The 17,947-nt window shown below is 40.0% G+C and overlaps 1 protein-coding gene across 1 annotated transcript in view; it reads left to right on the forward strand.

Moving 5' to 3' along the window:
* The first annotated feature begins 6,910 nt into the window (after positions 1-6,910).
* The window catches only part of Calcrl (calcitonin receptor like receptor), a 94,038-nt gene continuing 83,001 nt past the window's right edge, over positions 6,911-17,947 (forward strand). The window contains exon 1 of the mRNA XM_055600820.1: positions 6,911-7,090. The gene's annotated coding sequence lies outside the window, so the exon portion shown is untranslated. The remainder of the gene's footprint in view (positions 7,091-17,947) is intronic.

A 17,947-nucleotide genomic window follows, 5' to 3' on the forward strand; every position in this document is an offset into this window, starting at 1 on the left:
ACACACACACACACACACACACACACACACACACACACACACACACATACATATACATAAATTTAAAAATACTTAAGCTTTCTGTATTTGTATTTCCATCAATGATTGAATCAAATATTGTATAAAACCAAACATGTTATTAAATAAAAATTGAATACATTATGTAAATGTTTCCAGCTCAAACTATTTTAGTACTCTGGGTCCATCTCCACATCAGAAGAAAATGCTGCACAATCAGCCAGTTATTTGAAGGGTGTTGACTTTTCCACCAGCAGATCTTATTTTACCTTATTTCTATGAAATTGGCATTTTTCACTCCCTTTGGGGGTCCCATTCTTTCTTAGCCCTTTGACTTGAACACAGAGACATAATTGCAGTTCCTGCATTCTCTATTCGGCATAAAACCTCCCCGCTTGCTCTGTCACGTTCGGCCCTTGGCTGAGTTTTATTTCATAAACGGGTACCAGGGCAGAGACCGGGAGATGGATAACAAGGGATGTGAGGTGGTGATTTCCACCAAAGAATAGCTCACATTTCATCATTATTTAATACAGAGAAAAAAATATAAAAAAGGAAGTTTAAGCATCAGTTTCAATAAATGAGTCAATTTTTGATGAAATTCAACATTTTTTCCCATAAATAATCTTGCAGCAAAATATAGATCAGCTAATCTCGTGGTATATGTACCTAAATCATAAGTAACATGAACTTTAGTGATGAAAATTTAAAGTCATTCTGCTGAAGTGAAGAATTCGGGCTAAATGCTCCTCACTGCTTCTTCTCAGCGCACACGGGCAGCCTTAGTTTTACAGTGAACGTAAAAAGACAAGATACAGGAATTAGTTGTGAATGGTTTACTGTGTCAATATCTCCTCAGACTGTGGCACACACTGTCAGCAACAGCACCCTCACCCGTTGCCTTGAGCCTGACCAGGAAAGGCTTTGCCCTTCTTGTGGGGTCGTTAACCTGGTCCTGTCCACGTTAACAAGATGGAGCTCATCCTCTCTGCACATACACCGAACCTCCTCACTGCCGGCCACAGCTCAGGGAACATCACAGCAGAGGAGCGGAAGTGTAGTAAGTTAGAGGGTTGGGGCAACGCCGTTCTCTGGACACGACGCGGCTGTCCCTCGCTTGAACCCAGCAGCTGTGGCTTCCTGCACAAGATCAGGCCGGTCAGCATTCCAACCGGGAGGAGGAAAAGGACCAGTCCCCACCAGAGCTGAGGCATTATTGACTGCTGATGGTCGCTGGGAGAGAGTCACTCTTCTCTAGGAGTGAGGACGCTGGAAGATCCCATACCCCGACTAGTCAGACCCAGCGAGTTGTTACAAGAGAAGGGAAGGGACGAGGCAGGAGGTCACGAGCATCAGCATGTGTTGGGGGCCTCCCGGGAGGTCGGAGGATCGGAGTGGGTAGATATGATCAATTTATATTGTATATATGTATAAAAATCTTGAAGGTTTCGAAGAATAAAGAAGTTTTAAGCAAAATGTCCCTTTTGGCAAATTTTGTATTCTAGCTGCTATCTGAATGAACACGGTAGACGATCGATTGATCTGTGCTCTGTGGATGGCCATTGAGAAACATCTTTCTGGTGATTAAAAGCTTGAAGAGCTGGGTCTTGGAGACAATGAATATGTACAAAATATGGTCTTTGTGAAAGGTCTGCTAAATTAAAAAAAATAATTTATTTTATGTGCATCAGTGTGAAGCTATCCTGGGAACTGAAGTTACAGACAGTTGTAAGCTGCCTTGTGGGTGCTGGGAATTGAACCCCAGTCCTTTGAAGGAGCAGACAGTGCTCTTAACCACTGAGCCATCTCTCCAGCTCCCCCCCCCCCTTTTTGGTCCGCTAAATTTTAAGTTGGAGCAATATTACAGCCAAATAATGATTAAAATTTGGACAGCTTGTTTTGAATGAATATTTTAATATTTACAAAAAGCTTCCTAGTCAGAATGTGAGAGACATTTCCCATTGTGATAGGAGTTGTTGAAAATCTGATTCAGATTCCTGATCAGATGTTTACAAGTGCTGTACTGAAGCAGCCACAAGTTTCAGTGCATTGGTGTGTGTGTGTGTGTGTGTGAGAGAGAGAGACAGAAAGAGAGAGACAGAGAGAGACAGAGAGAGACAGAGAGAGAGAGAGAGATGTGTGTGTGTCTCCCTCTCTTTCTCACAGACACGGAGAATCTATTTTTCCTAGTTGTTGAGGTTTGTTTCATTAACAAAAAGGGAACAGAATTACTTTGAGCCCTGCCAACAAGCACGGACTATAACCGAACAGTTGACACTAGGTGGCAGGATAGGCCTGCAGATAGGTAATTCCTCAGGTGTGGCCTGAAAAGGCTACACCTCTCCACAGATCTCCAGAGTTCTTACTCAATGGGCAGCGTGTTAGGCTTTGACTTATGCATTATTTGGATCACAAATCCCTTTATAGATACTTATATTCTAGAGAACAGGGTTGTGGTAAACAGAATGAATGAAAAATTGAAGAAAATAGAATAAATTAAAAATTGCTAAAAACCTTTCCCAAATATTAGTGTTGGTAGGTGGATAATATTGTCTGCTAGTATTGGACAACATTAAAGCTGTCATTTTTGAATTTAGTGATTAATTTTTTGCAAACATAACATTGGTCATGTAAAAGATGACCAGTGGGTTAAGATGTCAAATGCAAATTTAAATACAACTTTCATTTTCACAATCAAGATTAGTATTCAAAAATACGAAGCATTTCAGAACACATCGGCATGAATAGATATGAAATGAGATAGTATCATTTTCAATGTAATCTAACTCTGCTCCAGAAATAGATTCAAACCTTCCTGGGAAGGGAGATTTCTGTGTCCCAACTGAACCTCTCACACATTAATTCTTGGTCTTTATTCGCTGCTTGTCCACATATAACTTTTCACCCAAACAGAAACCTTCTTGAGCACGGAAGGGACACTGCCCTCAGGACTGAGAAATAAAACCTCCCAACCCGTGTACTTGCCAGAGAGCCCACATCACCGTACTTAAACTAGGGATTTCTAAGCTGTTACATCTAAACCTCACTTTCCCTGTTCTATCTCATGCCTCTTTTCCCAGGACTTACCCTCTCTTCTTTCAGTGGCCTCTCTTCAGATTCTCATGGGCATCACCAGTTAGACAAGTTCCCACAGGAGTTGAAATACACCAAGACATAGCAAGAGTTAGGCTTTTTTAGTTGATAAGTATTCGGCTGATCCTGACATAATTTGACTCTCTTGAGGAAGAACATCACGAGATACTGTAACAAATACTACAGGCTCGTGAAATCGCTTTATTGTTGTGTGGATAACAGGCACCAATTGCTCAGTTCAGTTCACACTTGCACTTGAAAAATCTTATGCACAGTAAAGCTTATTAAAACATTATTTACCTTTAATAATTACAGTGAAAACTGGTCCTTTAGTTTTAGTAATAGCGTATTCACACTCAGTAGACACGGTATTGGGTAGAAATTATTTTAGCAAACGCAATTAATTATCCTTTGCTTTAGAATAAAACCCTAACAGCAGTTGCTAGGTAAAATAGTACAATATGAAGTCAACTTAGCTCCTTAATAAATTTTCTTTTTGATGTAACTGTTTAAGAATTACATGTTTCTCAAATAGCAAATTCCTATAAAGGATGGCATATAATGGCTTTTTAATTATGTCAATTAATTAAAGATGACTAGTGAATTTTGCTTAATCAAAAACATAAAAGAATTTCTAGTTCAGAATATGGTAGCTGGAAGGTTTCACAACATAATTTTTTAAATGTTTTCTTTGACCGGCCTGGCACTTTCATTGGGAATGCTCTATCTATCACACGTCCCGTGTAAAAGGATTTTGTTTTGGTTGTTTTTAAAGACCCATGTTCAAGGCAGTGGCTACAGAAACCCAAGCGGTCAGCTGAGACAGCAGAAACCTAAGTTTGTCACACAGGCTTTTGGTCTATTTGTCTAACTTGTGCACATCAGCCTGATTTAGCATCCCCTGATGAATTGCCTTGTGAGGCAAGGTCCATCTCTCAGGGGCTCCCACAGCTCGTGTAGAGGACCTGTCACTGCTGAGCCCGACGGAGGAACACGCTGGAGGACGTAAGCCCTGCAGTAAAAGCTGAAGTGGACAAATGTGGCTGTTCCTCAGGATGCCTTCCATCTGTGCATCCTTCCTCGCTCTGCAGACCCGTGGACGGGGGGACTCTGCATGGTGTGTGCTCTGTGAGGTTACGCGGCAGCCTCTTCCACGCCTGCCAACTGTCCTTAAACGGTCAAAATAGAAGACGCTTCTTTTTTTGGTCTTAATTGTCTGAAAAAGAACTATTTTGAGTGTTTACCTGAACATACAAGTTTGATCACCACTTATCACATAATTCTAAGTAGCTTCAGTGTGTTCTGGGGAAAAATAACAATCCAAACTACATGTAGAATATATAAGACTGAATGAATGTACTAACAATACCTCATTGGCTCAGAATCACCTAATCGGTGTCTGGAAATCGTTTCATCTAGTTTTGCCACAGCTATCCAAGCATTGGTCGTCACGCTAAAGCAAGCACTTGAGAATCTTCGCTCAGTCTTTTCACTTGTTCCTACATATCTCGTCATAATCTGGATTACCCCAGGTCCTTATAGCGCATTAATATAGCACGAATGCACATTTTCATGTTCATTAAATGGTGATTTATGATGATCTTATTAGTGAGAAGTAGATTTACTTTTCTAAGAAAGACACACATATGAATTATCCAGAACCTCTCTGGACCACAGCCAGAAGCCTATCTGCCCAAGCAATAATTTATCCTAAACACTACAAGTTGTATTAAAGTCTCTATTTTCAATAGCACCTTGTATATCTATCGTACAGGAAAACATTCATTGGGTCCTGATTCTTCAAGCATCATGTCAAAGAAAGAATTCCTTTACTTACTAAGACAGCTGTGTTTGAACAAATCCAATGAGTGAATCACAAAATGTTAATGCTTTAACACTTACTGGAAACATGTGCAGCTTTCCACAGTCAGTCTCCATCTGAGAGGTCAGGTATTCTTAGAGTGGGACGTACAGGTATGGACTGGGAGCCTTTGGAAGTTAAATACTAGTCTTTATTTTGCCCTGAACTTTAAGCTGTGAGTATCACGCTTAAAGGTTCTGTCAAGATCACCCGGGCAAGAGTGAGCCCCTGTGCTGGGAAGTGATTGTTCTCCACTCCTTTCCTCCCGGTTCCCTGTGCAGGGCGGGACTCCAATCAGAACTCTGCAGTTTTCACTGGGGAATGTCTTCTCTGTCCTTCTGATTAATGAGTTATTATTTTAGGAGGCAGTAGTGATTTACAATGTTGACTTTTCATCTTATGAGCTGAAGGAAACAGCACAACAAAAATATAACCCAAGAGTTCCTTCAAGAAAGCAAAACTAAAGTCTGTGCAAAGTCACTTACCTCTGTCTCCTAAAGCTACGCTGTGTCCATTCAGTTTCTTACACAGCTTTGGCTTCATCAGTGACCGAGACTGCCAATTACGTCTCTTATTTTTATATGGATATAACTTATTCTATATACATGTGTAGAATTAAAGATTCTGCAATACATTTCTTCCACAGCTCTCGAGATAGTGAAAGTTTAGGAAGGAGCACGGTCTTTCAGAAACATGATGACTTGGACTGCATCCTGTCTTTACTGCCTTGGCTAATCTGCCTGGACTCTGGGCTCCGTCGTTCGCTCCTTGGCTGTAGCAGCTTACCTGTTAGTCTGTGCCACTGAGTCAGCGCAGCTAATCAGAGCAGCTAATCAGAGGAGCTTTCCATTTTGTATATGTTTTAAAAGTTTAAATGATTCAAAGTTTAAATGATGTAGAGAATTCCAGGTATTATTATTTTATCCAACTTTCCCTGTCTGTACATGAGAAATTTGATGCAAAGGTCATGTGACTTTTAATGCTGTGGTTTCAGGAGTTATGATTATCACCAAATGTCATAATTATATGAAACTAACAAGTGTATTTCAGGTTTACAGTTTTTTTTTCCTGCTCATACTCAATGATTTCTTAAAAATACCTGTGACGTAATTATGTTTAGAGATAAAACATTTAAAGAAAGTAAAGTTCATTTGCTACATAAATTATTTCATAGTATCATGTAAAAACTACAGCCACATTTTCTTTAAAGTTATTTTGAGATAAAAATAACACAATGTTTAGCTTACATACAGTGATATGATTACATCAAACATTTGAAGTCTGAGAGGTCAGGTATTCTTACAATGGGGGATATGGATCTGTGCTGTGGTCACTTAGAAGTTAAAGTCTAGTCTTTATTTTATTTATTTCACACTCAGTGCACAGCTGGCTTTACAGTGCGCACACATGTCCTACTAAGGGACTTTCAGGAAGGAAGCACAAAGCTTCTTCATCTCCTTACGAAAAATTGATTGTGAATTGGATCACACATCAGTGCTCCCAAGTAGTTCTGATGCTCAGAATTCCATGCACATTGAAGAAGAAAATGTGACAGATAAAATTCTTCCTGGTTGTTCTGTGAATGCTAACTCAACACACACCCACAGGCACACTCCTTTGATTCTCTTACACTCACATTGCCTTCAAATCACAGGCAGCAAGTCCTGACAGAACTCAGTCTAGGTGAAAGCCAGCCAGCTTTTGCTGGTAACAATGTGCTCACACAGCACAGGATCTCTGTCTGTTCAGGCTGCTTCTTGCTCTTGTCGGAGCGGGAAGGGAGCTGCTGCTCCTTTCCTGGGATGAGCTATTTGAGAAAGAAAGTAACCTAACACTAAGTGCAGGCGGGGCGGGGTGATGTAACAGGAAGCCGTGATGCTTCCCCTCTGCGCTGATCACTTACAATCTGACAACACTCTGCATGGACTCAGAGCAAGCCCTCCCTCCCAGCGGTGCACTCCTGCCCCGGGACGTCGCTCTGCTGCCTGGAGCTCACCCTGCCTGCAGGACCACACTGCAGGGCTTCGACTCGTCCACGCCTTGGGAAGCTCCTCGGCGGCACCGCACAACTCCATCCTGAGACTGCTTCACACAGAATTTCCCTAGTCGCTGTGCTGGGTAAGTGTATCCTCAGGAGAAATTTACGTCTCCTCCGTACTGTTCTCAGGTAGTTTGACAACGTTTCTGACAAGAATTTACTAAGTGGCACTGAGTTACTGTCAAAGCCGCCTCATGGATTCTACATAGGGAAACTGGAGTCTTACTCCAGAGTTCATACAGAATCTATTACTAGTGCCTAAGAGTATTTACAGTGATCTTTTAGAACGTAAGTTTAGCAACTAATAACAATGTGACTGGACCAAAAGGCAGCTTTCTGAACAAATACCTTAATCAGGAAACAATGCTGGTTCAAGTTAGTTCTACTAGCTCAAGTCTTGACAGCTGGAAAACATTTGCAGCCCAGGAAAGGTCTTTAAATTTTCCACATAATCAGTATTCTAAGGAAGGGGTGGCAGAGGCTTCATGGGGTCCCAGAATCTTCCTGTGTGGCAGACACAAAGCAGAATTAGAAAGAAAAGCCACAGCCTGGGCTTTTGTTTGCCTTCTGCATCTATTGACACATCTCTACCTAACCAGCGGAATCTTCATTGTTCTTTGATGCCAGATATGTGTAAATACCCTTTTTTGTTTTGCTTTGTTCTTTTTTTTTTTTTTTTTTGTTTTGTTTTCTGTTTGTTTGTTTTGGGTCTTTTTGGAGAAAGTGTCCCTGTTTTGAGATCATGGTGTCTTACTAATAAGGGGAAAACCCCCCAAAAAATTACAACAACAAAAAATACCCTTTGAAATCCCTACAATTGCCCAAGGTTAAGAAAGTGCAGTGATTTCTGCATTACTTCATGGTTTTTAAGCTCTCCAGCTGAGAGTTGTGTTATTTCAACCGTCCTGCAAACTTGTGGGGAAGAGACTGTTAGGGGAACGCTGCGAACACACACTCACAGAGACACGATAAGCAAACGCATTAGCTCACTAAGCAGAGGAGTGGAATTCGGTATTAAAGGAAGCATTTCTAGGATGATGCTGAGACGAAACATCTGTAATGCTCTCTGCCACGGCACAGACTGTCCTGAGAACTTGGAACCGAGTGCCTTGTCAGCCAGGGGTGGTGAAAGCGGCATCACAAATTGCTGTGAAGGGGTGGAAGGCACCAGTCTCGGACTCAGATTGTGTTTGTCGGCGTAATTATTAAATTCTATGTTTTCTTATTTAAATGAAATCATAAACTGCGAGCTGCCTTCCAAAGCTAGCATGCTGAGCATAGAGTCTAGGAGTCCGGCGATAAGCATCCTGAGAAACTCCTCAGTGATTTTTGGCTCAGTTTGCACATATGTTTCTCAGCATAATGAAAAATTAATTCATACACTTGTAATTTTTAAAAACATTGTAGTTAATTTATGTTTTCAGTCATTTTTAAAATTATATCACTGAGTTCCCTAATGGACAGAAATGGACAAGGTTTCTAAGATACGGCTTATTACAAATAGTCATTAGGTAACTGGAGAAGGAAGTACAATCAGCATATTAAATAACCGCATGTCATATATAGTAACAGAAACTGAAAAGCATTATTCTAAGGGAGATATAGTGTTAAATTAACTGTTATATTAGTAAAATATTGTAAATTGGTAAGTCCTCAAACTTTTGATTTTTCTTGAATTAATGTCCCAAAGCACATAATTTCTTTTAATACCTTCGTCTGTATTAATAGCATCATTTAAAACAATCTTTAGTACCAAAAACCATAGCAGAAGATGCCCGGCAATGAAGATTGACAGTCACTAGGCAAATGAATTATCTGAGTTAATAACGAGGAGATTAAAATAAGAATTTATATCATTCTAGAATAAATGTAGCTTTTAAAATGAGTAAGCAAATGTCTGAGAACCAAACCTGGTTTTCATCCACAATGGTAGTTTAACAATATTTCCTTGTAACATCAAAAAATCAATCCATATGCTCTTAGACAAGCCTTAGATATGTCACATAAAAACAAAGAATTCATAATTGTCATGTCACACATAATGTGAAATGCATTTACCTAAAATTTCCTGTTTGTAACTCGATGCACTTAGATGGCGGTGTGGAGATGGTACAATAATAGCATGCAATCAGCCTTATCTCGCTCAACTTTTGATGGTAACTGTTTATTCAGAATTGTTTTTCAATTTTGTAGACAAATTAATACAATTATCTTTAAAGCATCAAAATAGGTATTCACTAAACAAAACGCATTTCACGCTTTATACATGACTTTGTTTGACTCTAGTAAAATTAATTCTGCTCTTAGAGGTACGATGATGTCACCTTTTCAGAATACAAACATAGTCCAAGGACCTAATTCCTTGTCTTTGTTTTGGATTTAGAAAAACTTCTAAAGCATTAGCGTAAGCAGTGTCTTACAGTACTGTTAATGGAAGCCGTGGCGTCGTCTGTAGTGCGACATAATCCTGACTTGTTCTGAATTTTAGAATTCACACTGAACACGAATAACTTGTATACAGCTGATCAGGGAAGAAATGCAGTTTTGAAGTCCAGTCTGGGCATGAACTCCACACATGTACTTTTACGTGTACTTTTTCTTGAATGTAATCTTTTTTTTTTTTTTAAAGAGCTATACTACAATATTAAATTATTTAAAAAATATCATTTACTATGTAAGAGTATTCTGATGCAATTGTGTAAGGACAAAACTTTGCAAAATTGCAAATAAGATCTGCATCCTACAAGGCATTTCCCCATTCCTTATCGTGGAAATTCTTTTCCTGCCCCAAATCTTTCATTAAAGGTGGTTGTACAAACTCCAGGTGTCTGTAGTTTGCCGTTTTAATTTTTTGGTAACTAGAGAAAGAAGTGGGAACAATACAGTAAATCATTCAATGCTTTTTAAACTTTTAAATTGGTGTGTAATTTTGAATATATATGATCATAGTTGAATAGAATAATAGGTAGAATATAATTTATTGTAAATTTGAAAAAATATATTGTTACCATGCTTAAGGAAAAAAATGAAAAAAAACCTGTGAAATACATTATAATCATATCATAATATTCATTTTGACAAAGTGGACTATAGTTTTATATTCCATTGTAACCCTCAGGAAAGCAGAGGCTTTTCAATAAATCCAGGTGATTATTTCTCCTGTGTAATTACTATTATGCTATTTGTCAGGAAATTGCTTTAAGTCAAATAATCTCAACACTTCTTAAATTCACTCAGTTTTCAAATTAGTAAGTTATTTTAGGGAAAAGATCTTTAATATTATGGCCATGTTAAACATGAATTGAGTTAGGGTTTCCTAGCTTGCCAGAATTATTATCATGTGATAAACTATTTATATACACCGCTCAAGAAAAGAACTCCATGCTTAGAGCTCACCCACAGACTGGACTTCATCTGCACCTGGAGAAATGCTGGTTCCTTCATCAGCTGTGTGCCAGTTATTCACCCTCAGTGTGAGTTCTACAGTTCAAAATAAGTCAGGAGTTACACTTGGGTTTTCAAGTCAGGGTTTCTCTGTGTAGCCCTGGCTGTCCTGGAACTCACCCTATAGACCAGGCTGGCCTCGAACTCTGCCTCTTAACTCTGCCTCCTGAGTACTAGGATTAAAGGCATGAGCCACCCCCACAAAGGGATAAAGTCTACTTGCCCAGAACACATTTCTTTCACTTTTTTCTTCAGCTAGCTTCTTTATGTAACATGAACACATTAACATACTGTTTGAAAATATGGTCAAAATAGTGTATTCAGGTTTCTAAAAAGAGTTTAATTCATGTATGGTTTTAATAAAATATGTGATATTTTCAGCCTTTTAGGCAATGAAAAGGACAAAACATTAAACTTACTCAAAGCGACGTAAGAGAACAATAAATTAATCAATTACTTAATAATCCTATGATACTGAAGTTTCAACTCTTTTATTACAAACCTCTTTTTCATAGAACTCTTGCTCCCCTCAGCACTATTCCATTTTTTGTCAGACTAAAACAAGTTACCTTCTTAGAGCACACACTCACACTGTGTAAAAAATGGTGTGCACCTAGCTTAACCTCTATCCAATTGTCTTTTTCATAAAAACTTCAGTAACTCTTCAAAGCCTCATTTGACTTATTAAATGAGCAACAGGTTGGTTTGCAAGAGTGCTCTCCTGGCATCTCAGTTCCCTGGGAGGTCCTTCGTGTGCCCCTGAGGATAAGGGAGACTTTAACAATGAGAATCAGTATAAATTTGTCTTGTATCCAAGCATTAGCAGGGACCAGGAGTCGTGCAGTTATCTTGTGTATCTGTGATTCAGTTTTGTCTGCCTTCTAAGGAGACTCTGAAGGGAAAATTGAGACTTTGGTCAAAGCGTCAGGGAGGAATACATTACATTTTAATAGGAAATGGTAAAGTCATGAAGAAATAATTTTATCAATATAAAACTGTTATTAATAGCTCTGCAGCTATTTTTATTACGAGAGGCAGAGGATAGATTTACTTAGCTTAATAAATGGAAACCTAGTATTAGAATAGTAGGTGTAGTGTTCTATGAAACAGGCTGCCTATGTATGCTACTTCAAGAGCTTAATTTCAATAAAGTTTGTATTTTAAAAACCTTTGTAAAAGCATCCCACTAGGCTTTATTGGATAAGGGAAAACAACCTGATACCCCTGCTTTACAAACTGAGACGTGTCACACACGTAGCCTAGCGGGCTTCAGCCCCACGCCATCCACGGGTGAATCCCAAGCCTACCCCTCGCTAGTTCTCCATCGTCTACAAATTGTAAGCGAAACCACACTGCTCTACAATGTGGTGTGAAGTCTGTGAGAAAATATGAGGAGCATGTTCAGCGGAATGTTTAGGTCTATGGAGAAATCGTCAGGTGTTTTTGAAATACAAATGAAACCACTGTGTATCTGTACAAAGGTCTATTCTTAGAACCAACATTCAGTGAGAATACAGCCTACACATGAGGGGCTCTGGACAGCTGTAGTTTGCAGTCAAAGGGATTATTCTTCTGCCTTTATATCGCACACAGTTGAGCAAAGTCTTAGTTATTATGTCTACATTATCTTAGACTATAGCAAGACACGATGGCTTGTATGTGTAATTCCAGCACTTACGAAGCTGGGGCAGGAGGATTACACTAGGCTAGAGGGCCTCTTGGGAGGATTACCCCAGGCTAGAGGGCAGCTTGTGCTAACTAATAAGCTTGAGGACAGCAAGGGCTGAGGGTGAGATGCTGACTAAAGTAAGTAACTAAATAACTGTCAAGAATGTCAAGAAAAATTTAGTGGTGAATACTATAACATCCACAGAGGTTTAAGATTAAAAAGGATATTGAAAATGACTCAGTAAACTCAATGTAATTAAGAGTCTTTTTTTGTTGTTTGGGGTTTTAGGCTGTCTTCTAGTAGATACTTCTAGTTACTTTTTAAATTGATATCTTTCAAGACTACCTGTACAACAGATGCAAAAGGAAACACATTTAGGTTTTGAAAGATTTGAAGATAGTTTATTGTAAGAGTTTGCTTTGAGTATTTGTGAATTATGACCCTCCTGAAAAGGCAATGGAAACTTAAAACACTTTCTGAAGAGACAATAAACTTGCAAATAAACTTCATTCACAGAGATATTTAAAAAAATGTATTTATATGGAGTTCACTGGCCCTCCTGTTTGATGGAGTATGAATCCCGGATCTTATCCATGGAGAGGCTTTCAGACTTGCTTTTCTATCCAGATTGGAACCTTCTGTCATGGTGGCACACTTTGAGGTGGGAATCATTGTTTTTGTTTTTCACTTCATGGTTTAATCCCACAGGGGACAGCTCTGTTATAACGCATTTGACTATATAGTTATTTCTTTTAAGAAATACAGGATTAAGCTGCATGGCATTGACAGTGGAACTGAGTAGAAGGAGAATTCACTGCTCAAGTGTGGAAAGTTCGAGCTGCTTCAGAGCACTGTGGTGCAGACATGTGTGGTGTGAACGGGATAGAATTCAGTTTTTAAAATACCGTAGCACAGGCGCGTGTGATGGGAGTGGTGCAGAAGTCACGAGGTCACTCTTTATTTCAGAGTGGTCACCTTCTCGTGTTTCCTCTACAGTCCAGAGATGCCCAGATGAATATGTAGACACAGAACATATCTGACCTATCAAGCTCTGAGACTTTAGACACCACCCCACTTCAACAACTGACCCCTGGTCTCAGGCTAAGATGAAGAAAGGAGAACACTGACAGCAGTACAGATTGAGCTCATACCTCTGTCTCAGTTGGCTGTTGCCCAGAACAGAGGCTCTGTGCCACGTGTTTTTAGAACCAGCATGGACCTTTCCACACGATAAGGCCTTGTTGAAGGGTAGACGTTTATGACAGTGCTCAGTGAGGGAGGTTTATTGCGTGAAATGGGAAAGAAAGCGTCTTTCACTGTCAGTCACATCCGCATGCATGCAGCTCTGGTTCTGCACATGGAGCCTGCTCCTCAGCGTTCATGGCCACAGGATTCTTGGCACACACACCTCAGAGTTCCTTCTTCCCTTGTGGTACGTCTCAGCCCTAGACAATGGACGCCATGCTAGAACCTAATACAAATCAACACAAGTCAAGCGAGAGAAGCACGCTATCCAACTTTCTGTATGTTTCTTATAATGAGCGTAAATGTTTTCTTCAAACATCAACATGCCAAAGTCCCTCACCTTCCCGTAGTGCGATTCATTACAGCCATTTTGTGCATGCTCTGCTCAAGTCACTACCGAAAACCACCAAGTTCTTACTCCGCTGCTGCTCTGTCATGCTCTTCTGCTGCGTAGGGCGGCCCGGGATTCTTCTACAACACTAAGCACCTTGCAACAAACAACCTATTGTAATTTACATAATTGTATATATTTTTTGAATTTTGTTTATTCCTCTAACATGTTACTTCCATACATACAAAGGCATTTCTCTAAGGTTCTAAAAACTCTTCTATAAATGCCTATATGTAATGGGTGCTTAAAGTTGCTCAATAAATAGTTAAATGAATGGATTTTTATATGGGTCTGTACATCACAGAACACTGTACATTGACTGCTGAATGTGTTAGAATCACTGCATCCTTCCAGAGAGAAAATGTCCAGAAACTAATGACTTTTTAATTATTTGTGGGTTAATCTAATATCGATCCCCACATTGTTTGTGAGGAGAAATAAGTTGTAAAGGTACTTTCTGCAATGGGCTTAGTGTTCAGCTTTCACTGAGTTCCAAGGAGTGACACACTCAGGCTAGCATAAATGAGAATGGAGTCCAGTATTTTGACACAAAGTGTTGAAGCCTTTCCACAAGAGGCCAAACAATCGCTGAAACTGGCAAAATTATTGTTGAAACTGGCAAACTTGCCAACTGTTGACTCCTGGCAAAACCTTCCTCCATTAGTTACTGCCTTTCTGGACAAAGGAGCTAGGTCATTTACAAAAGCAAAAAGCTTAGCAGTGGAGATGAAAGAAAGTGAATCAAGCATTAAAAAAATCACATGTGGGAGAATGCAAATTTAGTTCAACAGCAAACAAACAAACAAACAAACAAAAAACATGTTTAATAGGCATTGAGTCACACGCTTCTTATCTGCAAATTGTTAAGCTTTTAAACACCAGTCAACAAGTATTTAATAAAAACTATAAACAGAATGCTAACTCTCAACGGCCTTCATATATGTACAGTTTTGTAGGTTTTTAAACTTAAAGCCAAAGCATTATTTTGTGAGCTCAGAATATGTATTTATACATAGAACAGACTCTGATACACACACACATACACTCTCTCTCTCTCTCTCTCTCTCTCTCTCTCTCTCTCACACACACACACACAGTTTTGACTAAACAAAATTTCTATTTGTCACAATGCTCCATGTTTGACTCTCACCAAGTATATCTTTTGAGTTGATATAATTCCCAAATTATAAAAAATATAATCAAGCAGAGACTCCTAGTAGCAGAGGCCATAAAGACTAAAGAGGACACCCACTAACCGGACTGGTCTTCTAGTGAAGGGAGGGGAACATCAACCCATCCACAAACTTCTACCCCAAATTTACCCTGCCTATGAGATGTGCAGGGATAAAGACAGAACAGATAGTGCAGAGATTGAGGGAATGCCCAACCGATGCCTGGCCCAACCAAAGACCTACCTTTTTGGAGAGTGCCAACCCCTGACACTATGAATGATACTCGCTAAACTTGCAGACAGGAGCCTGTTGGAATTGTTCTCTACCCAGCAGCGACCCAAAACCGATGCTGAGACTCACAGCCAAACACTGGTCGAGGCCCAGACTGTAGGGAGTCTTGTGGAAAAGTGGGAGGAAAGAGAAAAGGACCTGGAGGTGACAGTAGCTCCACAAGAAAACTAACAGAGCCTACTAACCAGGGCCCAGAGGGGCTTGCTGAGACTGAAGCATCAACCAAGGACCATGCAGGAACTGGACCTAGGCCCCCTACAAAGATGTATCAGATGGGCAGCTTAGGCCTCATGTGGGTCCTCTGGTAAGGGAAGTGGGGACTGTATGGGACATGGGCTCACTTGCCAGCTTTATATCACTTTCCCTTGGCAGGACTGCTTTGCCAGGCCATAGGGGAAGAGGACATGCTCAGTCCTGATGCAACTTTTGTAAATGACCTAGCTCCTTTGTCCAGAAAGGCAGTAACTAATGGAGGAAGGTTTTGCCAGGAGTCAACAGTTGAGCTAGGGTTGATGGGAAAGGGAGCTCTCCTTGGGAGAGAGGGTGGGGCTGGGAGGGAAGGGGCTACAAGGATGTAAAGTTAATAAAATAACAAATGAGAAAAAATGCAGTCATATTTTGTAATTTAGATCCCCATTTGCTTGAGAGATTTGCAGCTAACCATTCCTCCATGAAGAAACATCACAATGGCATTCACTCTGAGCCCAGGTATTTATATAATTCAGAAATGCAATAATTTTGGGGAGGATAAAGTGTGCCGTTCATTATATTTTAACATATATAATGTACATTCAGAGTATAATGAGTGAAGTATGCACCATGGTTCATATTTTATCCGTATTCTCTAATAGTGACAATATTTATAAACCAGAAGCAATGAGCTGCATTGGACTCATTATGCTCTGTACTGGTAAAGTATTGCTGAAAATAAAAATTAAAATGACTTCTTGTTGTCATTGTTTTCTGTCATTTAATTCTTAAAATTTCCCACTTTATTTGAAGTGGTCATTATCAAGCACTGTATTTATGACTAAATTATTATCATAAAGCGTAGAGAAAATCATGCTGTTTTGAAATTTAATCTTCATTAATTCTAGAATGCAAAGATTTCTGCTTGCCTTTCTTTTGTAGTTTCTATCAATAACATATTCTAAGAGCGTCAGTTCTGGCGCGCATGATGAACCAGCCAGTGCAATACGGTTGCAGCGAGTCTTCTTCATTCCAGGAAGCACATGCCAGGAAATAAGAAGATAAGCTGCACAACATGTCAATATTTGCTAACAAGTGGACTTGATTAAACTGTGCCACCTGCACTTAGAAATCAGTTACCCATGAAAAGTAACTTAATGAAATTTCAAGTCAAGTACTTTTGAGTGCAAAGATGATTAATTCCTCAATTTTCAGAGCCACTTAACTCTCTCAAGCTAGCACCGCACTCTACAGCGACAAACAAACTTCCCATGTACTCTTGTTCAGAAAAACACTGTGCTGCAGCAGTTCTCCTCTTTGGTCTTGATTGAGCGGAGGCAACAAGTAAGAGAGCCTCCAACAGAACGCTGCTCCTAGGCTGAAGGCAGTCCACTAAAGTGTTGGACGCCAAATTACGCTTCGGAGATTTGCTGTGCATTTCGAATAGTTCAGCAGGTACTGCAGCTTGCAGCTCGCTGCCTAGAGAACTTCTGGTGTAGCTAGGGTGGATGGTAAATCAGGGCACAGCAGGCTTTGACTCTGTCCGCCATCTTCGCTGCAAGAGGCTGGTCGTAGCGCTGGGGACTAACTGACTACGTCTGAGCCAGTTTTGTGATTCATGATGTTACCTACAAGCAAATGCTTTTTGTAATTTCTGCTAAGAGTCATGTTGGGACCTAGTCACTTCAGGTAGTTCTAGAAAAGCTTTTCTGTGTAAGATGCGTAAACAATTAACAGCCTCAAGTACTTCACTTTAGGCTTTAGTCGAAGTGAAAAGTCTGCTATAAAATCAAGTTAAGGCCAGGTGGCGGTGGCCCACGCCTTTAATCCCGGCGTGGGCGGGTGCGGGGGCAGGAGGATCTCATGGAGTTCAAGGCCAGCCTGGTCTCCACAGAGAGTTTCAGGACAGCCAGCTCAACACAGAGAAACACTGTCTTGAAAAACAAACAAACAAACAAACCACCACCAACAACAAAAAAGTCAAGCCAAGAGTAAAATTTGAAAGTAAAAGGAACTATGAAAGGCAGGAAAAAACACTAAGAGAACTCAGCTGGTTGAATTTACACATTTAAATGTCTATGGATAGTGTGTGTGTAACAATACTAATGAAGAATAAGGCTGTGAATTTGAGAATGAGTGGGAGGAAAGGTGAAAGGAGATGGAGGGAGAAAAGTGAGGGGGAGTGAGGTAAATACAGAACTCATATATGAAAATTTTAAAAACTAAATGAATTGATTAAAAAAAAAGAAAGGATATATTTTTAAAATAATTAATTTTTTATTAATTACAATTTATTTATTTCTTATCCCAGCTGTAGCCCCCTCCTTCATTCCCTCCCAATTCTACCCTTTGTCCCTCTTCTCCCATGCCCCTCCCCCAGTTTACTGTTAGGGGAGGGCCTCCTCTTCTTCTATTTGACCCTAGCCTATCAGGTCTCATCAGGAGACCTGCATTGTCTTCCTCTGTGGCCTGGTAAGGCTTCTCCTTCATCAGGGGGAGATGATCAAAGAGCCAGCCACTGAGTTCATGTCAGAGA

This window comes from Psammomys obesus, unplaced genomic scaffold (genome assembly GCF_907164565.1).
Source record: "Psammomys obesus unplaced genomic scaffold, mPsaObe1.curated_primary_1811, whole genome shotgun sequence".
NCBI lineage: Eukaryota > Metazoa > Chordata > Mammalia > Rodentia > Muridae > Psammomys > Psammomys obesus.